General features: G+C 51.8%; 1 pseudogene; it reads right to left on the minus strand.

The window, feature by feature from the left end:
• Positions 1-6302: 6302 nt before the first annotated feature.
• On the minus strand, positions 6303-7238 carry LOC134143763 (olfactory receptor 14A16-like; annotated as a pseudogene).
• Positions 7239-12412: the final 5174 nt, after the last annotated feature.

Below are 12412 nucleotides of genomic sequence, written 5' to 3' on the forward strand. Positions count from 1 at the left end.
CCAGGTAGCAAATCTGGGGAACTGTTCCCCCTTCCTATGAATTCTGCCCAGCTTTCCTTCTGGCTGAGCCTGGGGAAAGCAGTCCTCATCTTTGGACATCAGTTTGTCCTTGTGCTTTTCAGCATCACCTCAGGGCAGTGCTTCTCGCCTGGGTACAGCCCCTGACACCTTGTATCCCTCTCCTGGGAGACTGTACTGCCTTAGTAACCTGTATCTCCCACCACACCTGGCTGTCTTGGGAGCCTGTGCAGCCCGGGCTCCCTGAATCCCCCACATTTTTGTCCCTGGGCTTTGGAGGACATGCCCAAACAGTGCAGTGCTGCTGTCCAGGCTGTGGTGCAGAGCCGGAAAGGCAGTGCCGTGCCTCAGGACCTGCGTTTTGGCTCATTCAGGTGTTTGTGAGGGCAGGAGCTCCCAGCTCTCCAGCTGCTGGAGTTGGGAAGGTCCCTACAACCAGCCTTCCTGCTCTTCCTCGTCTTTGCACTGTCCTGAGGTGACTCTTGCAGAGGGAAGGCTCCACCCCCTTTGAATACTCTGGGGATCACAGAATCACAGAATGGTTGACATTGGAAGGGACTGTTGGAGTTCCTCTAGTCCTGCCGTCCTGCTCAAGCACAGTCACCTAGATCATGTTGGACAGGATTGTCTCCAGGTGACTTTTGAATATCTCCAGAGAAGGAAACTCCACAGCCTCTCTGGGCAGCCCATTCTAGTGCTCTGTCACTCTCATCATGAAGAAGTTCTTCCTTATATTTAGATGGAATTTCCTGTGTTTCAGCTTTTTTTTTTTTTTTTTGTCATTGCCTTTCGTCCTGTCACTTGGCACCACGGAGAAGATTCCAGCCCCATCTCCTTAACACCCTTCCTTACAGTATATACAGACATTGATAAGATCCCCTCTCAGGCTTCTCTTCTCCAGGTTAAACAGGCCCAACTGTCACAGCCTTCCTTCATAAGAGAGATGCTCCAGTCCTTTAATCATCATTGTAGCCCTATGCTGGAGTCTTTCCAGAAGTTTCCATGTCTCTCTTGTACTGGGGAGCCCAGAACTGGACACAGTACTCGAGATGAGGCCTCACCAGGGCTGAGTAGAGGGGCAGGATCACCTCCCTCAACCTGCTGGCAACAGTCTTCCTAATGCACCCCAGGATACCATTGGCCTTCCTGGCCACAAGGGCATATTCCTGGCTCAGAGAGGTGGGGCTTTCCAGGTCACCGCAAAAGGAAGGACTCCTTTACTTCTTTGGGTGCCTTATTCAGCCCTTGGCACCGCCTAGATGATGCTGTGATCCTCAGACCTGCACCTTTAGCTTTCTGCCCTGTCTACTTTGTGTCTATGCAAGCAGAAGGAAAGCTGGGCAGTATTCACGGGAAAGGGGAAAATTTCCTCGGATTTGCTTCCTAGTCTCCCCCGTGGCTTTGGAGACTGGCATGGACCAGGGACCCAGATAAAGCCCTGTGAATGATGTGTATTAAGGGCACGTTTGCTCTTTTCTGGCATCTCCTCTCCCTCTCAAGTACCATGGACGAAGAAACTTTGCTGAGCACTTTTAAAAACAAGGACAAAGCTTGCACCCTGTCCCATATTGACCTGCATCCTTTTATTCTACACAAAACAGCCACCCACAGGAGAAACCAGTTTTGAGGTTCACCAAAGCAGCTCAGCACCTGGTCACACTTTATGTTGTCATGTGGCATGCCACATGACTTTGATCCTGGTCTTTAAAAAATACCAACCCTCAGTCCAGCCCCCAAAGCCCAGATTCCTGCACAGGTCTACCCAGTGCAGACCAGTCAGGTCAGGAGCACAAAAGTGACCTCTCTAGAGCCTCATTTTAAATATTTCACAGATTTTGCCACCATCTGGTGATGTTCCTGAAGGATTTATCAGATTTTTTGGGAAAATAACTTAGATGAGGGGATGTGATTCCTTTCCAGAACATGATGGGAAATCTCTCTGCTCTCTCCCTGGCTGTGCCATCTCCATGGCGATGACCTACTGAGGCCCCACGTGACATGAACTGAGGTCACAGTGGGACATGACACATCACAGAGTGGTCTCTCCCATGCCACAGCAGTGTCCTCACTTCCCTGTGGGCCCTGGGTGCTCCACCGCTGCCCTTCAGAGCTGGTCCATGGGAAGGAGCAGGGACAGGAGGAAACAAGGTCACATTGATATTGCTCATCAACAGGCAGATGAACAACGGACATGTTGGAGAGGATTTTTGGGCTGAAAAGACAGGAAGACCATCCTTCCTCCCTGGATGGAGAGAAAGATGAGAGCAAGGAAGCAAGGCAGATGGAGGCCTCCTGGACTGATACCATGTACTTGCATTCCATTTCCTTTTTCCCAAGGCTCCTGCACCTCTCCAGCAAGGGTAACGGCTTTGGGAGCTCCTTTCTGAGGTGTTGTATAAAGACTGTGAACTACAGCAACGGCTGTGGATCCTGGGCTGTGAGGGTGGCTGGACAGTGTGGGGGCTGCCACAAGAGCCCTGCCTGAGGGTCCCATCTGGCTCAGGGGACAACGTGGCAGCTCAGCCTCCTGAGTCCCAGGGGTGGGGCTGCCCTAAGCCCCAAGGCTTCTGTGGGGCTAGCTCCATCCTCTCATGGTAGGAGGCTATCCAAGGCCAGTGTTCCTTGGGTGTGAGTCCCCATTTGGGAATTGGCTCTGACAGGAAATGTGTCCTGGAAGCTGGGGTGTCCTGCAGATCCCGTGGGGCTCTATGTGTCTACTTCTGACACAGTAGAAAGACAGTCTGTTTGCGAGGGCAGCTTGGAAACAAATGGAAGTGCCATCCTCATGCCATAGGTCCTCCACAGATCCACCATCTCTAGCAACCTCCCTGGCCTGCTACCTTCCCCAGGAGATGCACACCAAATACCTGAGCCTGGCACAAGCACACACGGTCATGGGAGAGGAAAAGTGCTGCCATTCAGCGACTGTGTGTGAACGGGCAGTGTGGGAGCACACAACCATGTGCTTGTGGGGCAAATGCAGGTGTCCTGGGAAAGGCACCAGGACATGGAAGGTGCAAGAGAGAAGAGACCAGGGTGTTCCCTGTGTTGCATGGGCACACTGGGGGAGCTGCCACAGGGCCATCGTCCTAGACCAGCCCCACACAGGTCTCTGTATCCTGACAGAGGGGAAAATACGAGCCTTGCAAGGCCCCTCTTTTCCCAGAAAATCCTGGAGTACAGCTCTCTGCTGACCCTCGTGTGGGGCATAGCCCAGGATGGGCAGGGGCTGGGTGCTCAGACACCCTCCAGACTCTAGGGGATCATTACAGAGTCATTTGATAATACTCCAGCCCTTTCTGTGTGTGAGGTCTCTGGTGGCAGCTCCAGCTGAGCTCTGCCTTTCCTCACTCCATCCCTGCATGCACAGACAGAATCTTGATGCTCTCCCTAGGCAGCCTGGCCACCTTCCACTCTCTGTGCGCTTCCACCCTCACACCCTGAGTGCTGGTGCTGGTGGCAGGACAGATGTGGAGGATCCCCGACAGCAGTTCCTGCAGGAGCTCCCCAGGGAAATGCTGTTCCCAGCCCCACCTCAGCCCCAGCTGCAGCATGACAGAGGGGAGCTGCCCTATCCCAGTCCACCCTGATGGTGCCAGTTCCACCTCAGGCTGCTCCTGAAAGTCTCCAGCACAGCCCTGGAGGGAGCTGGAGTTGCCTCAGGCCCCAAGGTAGTCTGCAGGCAGGAGGGCTTGACTTGGGTACAGCAGCAGTGGTGGTGAGAGCAGAGGCAGGATCAGGGAAATTGGGGTGAAGACCCCTGCCCTCAGCTGTATGGCTGGGACACTCAACAGCTGATGTCTTTGTAGCTGGCCAGGCCCCAGCTGCGGGGCAGATCCCTGCTTGAGGGCAGCAGCATCAGAATTGTCATGGGCTCCAGTGTAGCTGTGACTGTGGGGACAGAGCAGACCTAGGCACATGCAACTGCAAAGGCTGGCGGTGGAAAAGGCAGTGTGGGGCTGGTGAAGGCCCTCTCTCTTCTCTCCATGGGGAAGAGAGTCCCCAGGCAATCCTGGAGTCCACCTTAGCCTACAGCAGGGGAACACACGGAGGGTGGAAGAGGCAGACAGAGCCTCTGGGAGCAGGGGTGTAAGGGAGTTTTCCAAAGCCCAGGTCTGAGCCCGGGACTTTTGGATCTTCTCCCAACACTCTCCCAGCAGTCTCGGTCTGCTCTGCCCTAGGTGCTCTCCTCCTCCTGCCACCCATGCTGATGCAGAGACAGAGGAGCAAGAATGCATGGAATTGCAGAAGAGTTTTGATGGGAAGAGACCTCTGGAGGTCTCCAGTCTGACCTCCCACACAAAGCAGGGCTGGGTGGAGCCCTCCAGTCCTATCTGGCCATCCCTGGACTGCACCTGATGCCAATTATTAGCCCCAAACCTGCTCTGCTCCTCTTGTCCAGGCAGTGAAGGACAGCACCTCTTGACAGTGGGTCACTTCCCTGACTGCCTTGCCAGTACCCTTGACTCCTGGCTCCCCTTCCCGCATGGAGCAGCCTCACTCCTGCTGCTCCCAACAGCACCTTCTCTGTCGGAGGAACCCTGTCCCAAATGGTTCATAAGTAGGTGAGTGGTGTCAGAGAAGGACCTTCTCTCCTGACTTTTCATCGTATAATCAGGCCCAGGCAGTTGCCCTTGCTTTTCCATCCACTGAAGAGTCTCTGTTCAATGTTACCTGAGTAGGGGGCCAAATCTGAAATTCTCCTCACATCTTTACATTGGCTGTCAGGCAAGAGTTTCTGCATGGATACAGCAGCCACTTCTATACCCACAACGTTCTCTGTGTCATGCTTGGGTTGCAGCTTTCCTGGCCAAGGCTTTCTAGACTGTAGTGAGGTGACAGGGCCGAGGTAGAGATGAGGAATTAGGTCAGCAGGACAAGGACAGGGTCAGGTCAGGACTTGCGAGGTGTGGGGCCAGGCACAGCCAAGCCCCACAGCGTTACTCAGGCCAGGCCCATGGAAAAGGGCAGCAGCTCCCCATCAAGGGGGATGAGGTCCTGCAGTGAGGCCTGTCACTGTCTCCCGTGTTCTTGTGCCTGGCAGATCCTCCTCCCTGTCTGCCTGAAGCCCCTCCATGCCCACCTTGCTGCTGTGAACAGCATGAAAGCCCTGGCCTTGCAGCACCTCTGGCAGCTTCTGCTGCCCTGGGGACAGAGCTGCCTGCCCTGAGATGATACACAGAGGAATCAAGCTCTCCTTCTCTTTTCCTGTCTCTGAATACTGCCCTGCTATTTTGCTGTGATGTCTCTGCTCCCCAGAGAAGCTTTCTCCTGGTCAGAGTATCCATGCTGGCCTGGCCATTCCTGCACCCCTGCCCTGTGCTCCCCGCAGTGCCCCAGGGTGGTTGAGCTGAGCTCTGCTAATGGACACAGGACCCATGGTCTCACCTCATCGGTATTTATCTGAGCCTGACTCTGGCCCCTGAGCTCCCTTGGTGTCACTACCCAAAGAGACACTGCAAAGGGAAACTCCTCTCATTGCACTGGGGGCATCCAAGCGAGCTCAGCCCTGCAGGCTGTGAGGTTCCTCTGTTAGAGTTATACTGATGAAACCCTCATATACTTAACAAGACTCAAGGACAAGGGAGAGAGGATATTGTAAAACAGTCTTGCAAAGGGCAACCAGCTCCAGCAGAATAATCTTGAGAAAACCACAAGATTTTGAAGAATGTGAGGAGTCGACAAGACAAAAACAGCAGAACAACCCAGAGTAACCTAGAAGTTCATTAAAGCTTATTAACATATTAAACTACACACCCTTAAATGAATAATGAGACGGAAATGACATGATAATGATGTTACCACCTTCTTCTCTGCTTCTTAACTAATGAACAGGAATGTTAAAGCACAAATGCAGAGTGAATATGTGATGTAATAAAACTGTAACCAATAGAAAAAATATATATAAAGCACTCCCTGAAAAGTGTGTGTAACTAAAGAAAGAGAAAGGGAGAAGGTGTGCTACCTTTGTGGATCTACCACCTAGCACCCATCTCTGTGCAGAAATGAAATAAACAAGTATCTCGACCCAGTGTTGCTTGCACACCGGGTAACAGCACCCAGTTTTGGGACAACACCTCCATCAGTGCTGATGAAGAGAGAAGCCGGGCTTCCTGCTTTAACATAATCTCTAGGTCCAATTCAAATGAGAGATTTCTGGGGAGATGGAGTATGAACTGAATTTTTTGTTTGTTTTTAACATGGATGCAAAAGAGACAAGAAAGAAATGCACAACACACAGCCTTGATTCTAGACATCCTAGTGAGTGAATGCACATGGGACAGTTATTGGTGCTGACGTTGTACCCATTGGATGAGTTTCCTCAGTGCATCCTTGAGCTCCTTGTTCCTCATGCTGTAGATGAGGGGGTTCACTGTTGGAGGCACCACCACGTACAGAACAGCCACCACCAGATCCAGAGCTGGGGAGGAGAGGGAGAGTGGCTTCAAGTGAGCAAAAAATATTGTGCTGACAAACAGGGAGACCACAGCCAGGTGCGGGAGGCACATGGAAAAAGCTTTGTGCCGGCCCTGCTCAGAGGGCATCCTCAGCACAGCAGTGAAGACCTGCATGTAGGACACCATGATGAAAACAAAACACCCTCAGCCTAAACAGGCAGTAATCACGATAAGCCCAACTTCTGTAAGGTAGGAGTCTGAGCAGGAGAGCCTGAGGATCTGAGGGATCTCACAGAAGAACTGGTCCACTGTGTTGCCTTGGCAGAGAGGTATGGAAAATGTGTTGGCAGTGTGCAGGGCTGCACTGAGAAAACCACTGGCCCAGGCAGCTGCTGCCGTTTTGACACAGGCTCTGCTGCCCATGATTATGTTGTAGTGCAGGGGTTTGCAAATGGCAACATAGCGGTCATAGGCCATGACTGTGAGAAGAGAATACTCTGTTGAACATAAGAAAATAAAGAAAAAGACTTGAGCAGCACATCCCAAGTAGGAAATGTCTCTGGTGTCCCACAGGGAATTGACCATGGATTTGGGGACAGTGGTGGAGATGGTGCCAAGGTCCAGAACGGAGAGGTTGAGGAGGAAGAAGTACATGGGGGTGTGCAGGTGGTGGTCACAGGTTACTGCTGTGATGATGAGGCCGTTGCCCAGGAGGGCAGCCAGGTAGGTGCCCAGGAAGAGTGAGAAGTGCAAGAGCTGCAGCTCTCGTGTGTCTGTAAATGCCAGAAGGAGGAACTCGTTGAAGGAGCTGCCGTTGTACATCAGCTCCTACTGGGCATGGGGGGGGCTGTCCAAGGAGGAAAAGACAGGGACAAGTTAGGAGAGACTTAAAAAAAAAAACAAAACAAATAAAAAGAAGTTAATAAATATTTACATTTGTTATTAAAAATCTAACATTGCATCTCTATTTGTGAGTAGCTCTGACACTCAGTTTCTGTCAAATGAAATCCACTCATCTTGTGTCACGGCTTTTCAGCATCTTCACATCACTTCTCAAGAATGATGGTTACAGAAATGAGTTTCAGGGATTTTCTTAATATTGTTTATTTTCTTTGAGATGCCCCTGTCACCCCTGAGGAGTGCTCCTTAAGAGCAGAAATCCTCGGCATTTCCACTGTGAGTCCTGAGAGGAAAGCATCCACTGGCACTTGGTGCCGAGAGGGGACATCTCGCCTGTCTGTTAGTCTCATTCCCTGCCCTCCTGTGCTCCTGCCCATTTGAGCTGGAGGATGATGTTACTCTAAAAAGTAGCCAGCCCCTGCTGAGAGCAGAGGAGTCCTGTTTCAAAGTGCAGGTTTCCAAATTTTCCTCCCTTTCTCCAGGCACCTGAGGGAGCTCTCCACACTCCCCTTCTAGCCAAGGACAAACAAGGCTCTTTTCAGCTGCTCATTTGCAGCCTCCCACCACCATCTCCATACTGCCAGCATCTCTGCACCTTCTGCATGGGGCTCTCAGATATCACAGCAATGATATGAGACAGAAGAGCCTTTCTATAGGGCAGCTTGTAGCCTGGCAGGACACTATAAGGAAACAGTCAAATGACTCTTAGGACTGGAGATGGGCTCTCCTTAAGGGAGAGTCAGTTCATTTTCCAACCCCACAGACTCCTTTTTCTGGAGCTCCACAGATTAGCAGGGGCCTGGGGACACCTCACTCCCAAGCAGACCCCTCTGTTCCTGACTTGCAGCATCATCGTTTAAACTGCAGCTGAAAATTCCCAACCCCAGAAAGCCCAAAAGCAAGAACAGGACCATCATGGAGGGGAAACAAGGAGCAACAACATGATCCTGCTGCCAAGGGAGGCAAGGGGAGAGAGGCAGATGGGAAGGCAGGCAAGGCTTCACCTTGCCCGGCTGGGCATGCCACCTCACTGACGGCAACATGGCAGGGCAGTGGATCTCCACCCCTTTGTGGGGCAGCATGAAATGGGCTTGTGGCAGAAGAGAGATACCCCTCTCATCTGCCAGAGGTCTGGTTGCAGAGGAGGGGGCTTATACCCTGGACCCCATGGCTGTCAGGGCAGAGGCTCTTCTGGGAGGGAGGGGAGACATTGGAGGCTTGCTCAGAGAAAGGTGTCTGCATCAGAGGGACATATCATGACTTGCCAAAATCCATCCTCCCATGATGATTCTGTTTGCAGTTCCCTCTCATTGGCTGCTCATCTCTACTGCCTGCAGCTGTTACTGCCACCTCAAGCTCCCTCTGACCCAAAATTTTTTACCTGTCAGTGCTCACAGACCCTGTCCCACCCTGTTCTGACTTGCAGAAACCTCCCAGGATGGGACACTCACCAAGGGAATCTCTGTGCAAGCAGGTCTTAAGGAGTAGGTTACAAAAGCTCTGATAAGTCCATAGAGTTACTGCTGGTGCTGCTGTAGCGGGAAGTGGAGTTGAAGGGGTTTGATGATCTTTCTCATAGACCTGTTGATCTCTGAAAGATTTGTGAATCCCAGTTCATTGCCAAAAGAGAAAGACTTTCCCCTTTTCTTCCTCTCAAAATTAGGAAACTGAAAGCCCTGGAAGGAAACCTCCTTCCTTTTTTTTTTTTTTTTCACTTTCGTCTGCAGTGCAGGGACACTACTCTGAATCACAGCCCTGGGCACACCTGGGTGCATATCCCAGCTTCACAGCCCTGCAGCTATCCTTCGGAGAAAGCAGCAGCATGCCCTGTCCCTGTGGCAGTGTGGCAGGGGATGTCTGCTCTGAAGCATCCCACCCTCCTCTAAAAAGCAGAGTGATCCTTAAAAAAATCTGTAAGTTAAGGGATGCAATGGGTTTAGAAGGCCCTTCCAGGAACCTCCGTAGCATTGCCCTGCAGCCAGAGACTTACTGTGTCAAGGGTTGGGAAGATTTCTTCTGCAAGGAGCTCTCCTCCATCCTCCCACTCCACACGGCCAGTCACTTCTCTCTGTCATGTCTCGTCTCATCTCATGTCATCATCAGCAGGCAGTACCCGGAGCCCTACTGCTCTTTGCAGAGGATCTAATCCTGCACAGAGTTGTCTCTGGGCAGTGCTGCCAGGTTGCCATGAGCTACCTCCATCCCCACCCAGGAAGAGAGGCCCAGCTGAAGGCATGATTTTCTCTGTCCCTTGGGCTCCCTCCTCCAGGGAAATGTTCACAGAGGTAAAGCAAAATAATCACCTTTGGTCCCTCTCTAAACAACACAGAGAGACCAGTTACAGCTTTGTCAGTTGTTTCATCAGAGGATGGTTATCTACAAGAGGTGGAAATATTCCACCCTGGATATCAATATTCCCATGTCTTAATTAGGCAGGACATCTTGGTCTCATGTCTAGGACAGGACAGCCCTTTGACATGAGCATTGACATGCCTCAGGTTTTCATTCAGATGACACAATCTGGGCATTGCATGCCCATTTAGAAGGCCCTGGGCTGCAGCAGAATTCAGCTCCCTACTGTAAACTGAATAAACACACAGGAGGTGGGATTCCCCTTGCCCAAGCTGTAGTGGGCACAACAGAGAATGTTTGCATGGTTGCTCGTTGTCTAAGCTCCATTATAATCACCATAGATGGAGTGTACGAGTCTGCTGCTCACACACAAACACCTGGTGACACTGGAAGAGTCAGAGGTGGTCCCAGGCATGTGCACTGTCTGTTTGCTCCAATGGAGCAACTGGGAGACCCACATCCTTATGGACCATCAGATAGGGGCCAGGAGGGGAATTTCCTTGACCATCTCAAATGACAGTAGATGCCTACTACAACTAGTGTTCCACTCACTCTGAAGCTCAGACATATGAAGATCCCAATGTTACAAACACAAACAGCTCACGTAATTCAGTGCAGACACCTGATTTAATGACATAGAAATAGGCTGCCAGGGCCACGTCGGATGCCTGGGGTATCCAGCAAAACTACAGGTCTCTAGTAGTTACAGGATGAGACCTACAGGAAAATTATGCTCCCTTGGAGATTTTGCTGGCAAGTGCCTCAGGGCATCTTGGGTTTTCCCTATGTGCCTAAACAACTGAATCCCACCACTGCCTTTAGGTACAGTCTCTACTGTCTACGTCCAAGCGTGCTGCACAAATGGGAGGCACATCACATCAAGGTCTCCACTCGAATATCTGCATTTTCAAATCAGGCCTCAGGGACTTCTTCAGTGGCACCTTGTCCTGCCTGGAGATTGTTTCAAGTCTGTCACAGGCACCAAGGTGCCACAGAGTCAGCTCAGGCAGCCAATCCCTCCCCTGTCAGTACTGGGCAGCCCAGCTCCGTTTCTCCCTGGCCTTGGGCACTGTAAGGTCTGCTCTCTTAGTGGGAACCTCCTTTCACCATTACATTGGAACCCGCTATCCATGCTGTGATGTCACCACCTGTAGTCAAAGCCTTTCCATACATATGGTCCTTGGTGACATGTTTCCTGGGACAAATCTTCAGTTAGCTCTGTACAGATGCGCAGTAGCCCAGATATACACAAACATATGCAGCCTGGGGTGCAACCAGGAGCAAGTGGAGACGCACAAGGTTTCACAGGAGTGCCACACAGTTAGAATCACAGAAATGTGGTGGGATCAATTGCATGACTGGAGTCCTTCACAGGCAGGGTGCAAGTTCTTCAGCAGAGGCCACCAGGGAAGATGAGGAGAGGGATGCCCTATGGGAGATTGGATAGCTTGGATGTACAGAGCTCTTACGTGTGATGGACAAGGGAGGCATCTCTGAAGAGTAGAAGAGCCCAGAAAGGCTGGCAGTAATTAAGTGCCTATCAAGCACAAGAATGCTCCGTATGATCAATTTGTAAAGTCAGTGGACATATCTAGAGTCAAGCTTGGCTAAAGAGGGAGCTCACACCTGATTTCCAAGGCAAAGGCTAAACACACTGCTCTCCCAGAGACCTTCCTGGAACCTCACGCCAGGAGCAGGAGGGGATGTCGGGGCATGGCAATGTCCAGAAATAGCCTCCAAACAGAACCACCGAATCACAGAATGGTTGAGGTTGGAAGGGATCTCTGGAGATCACCAGTCCAACCTCCCTGCTCAAGCAGGGTCACCTACAGCGTGTTAGACAGGGTTGCATCCAGGCAGGTCTTGAATATCTCCAGAGAAGGAGACACCACAACCTCCCTGGGCAACCTGTTCCACTGCTCTGTCACTCTCACAGGAAGGAAATTCCCCCTCATGTTCAGGCAGAACTTCCAGTGGTTCAGTTTGTACCCATTGCCTCTTCTCCTGTCACATGGGATCACTGAAAAGAGTTTAGCTCCATCCACTTGACACCCTCCCTTCAGGTACTTATACACATTGATAAGATCCCCCCTCAGTCTTCTCTTCCCCAGGTTAAACAGGCCCAGCTCTCGCAGCCATTCCTCATAGGGCAGATGATCCAGCCCTCTGATCATCTTCATAGCCCTACGCTGGACTTTCTCCAGAAGCTCCATGTCCCTCTTGTCCTGGGGAGCCCAGAACTGGACGCAGTACTCAAGATGTGGCCTCACCAGGGCTGAGTAGAGTGGCAGAATCACCTCCATCGACCTGCGGGAAACACTCTTCCTAATGCACCCCAGGAGACCATTGGCCATCCTAGCCACAAGTTCACACTGCTGGCTCATGGTCAACTGCTTGTCCACCAGCACTCCCAGGTACTTCTCTGCAGAGCTGCTCTCCAGAACGTCAACCCCCAGCCTGTATTGGTGCAAGCAGTTATTCCCCGCTAGGAGCAGGACTCTGCACTTGCCCTTCTTGAACCTCAGGAGGTTCCTCTCCACCCAGCTCTCCAGCCTGTCCAGGTCTCTCTGAATGGCAGCACAGCCCTCAGGTGGATCAGCCACTCCTCCCAGCTTGGTAGCATCAGCAAACTGGCTGAGGAGGCACTCTGTCCCTTCGTCCAGGTCACTGACGAATAAGTTGAGCAGGATGGGACCCAGTCCTGAGCCCTGGGGAACTCCACTAACTACAGGCCTCCAACTAGA

Source organism: Rhea pennata, chromosome 8 (genome assembly GCF_028389875.1).
Source record: "Rhea pennata isolate bPtePen1 chromosome 8, bPtePen1.pri, whole genome shotgun sequence".
Classification (NCBI taxonomy): domain Eukaryota; kingdom Metazoa; phylum Chordata; class Aves; order Rheiformes; family Rheidae; genus Rhea; species Rhea pennata.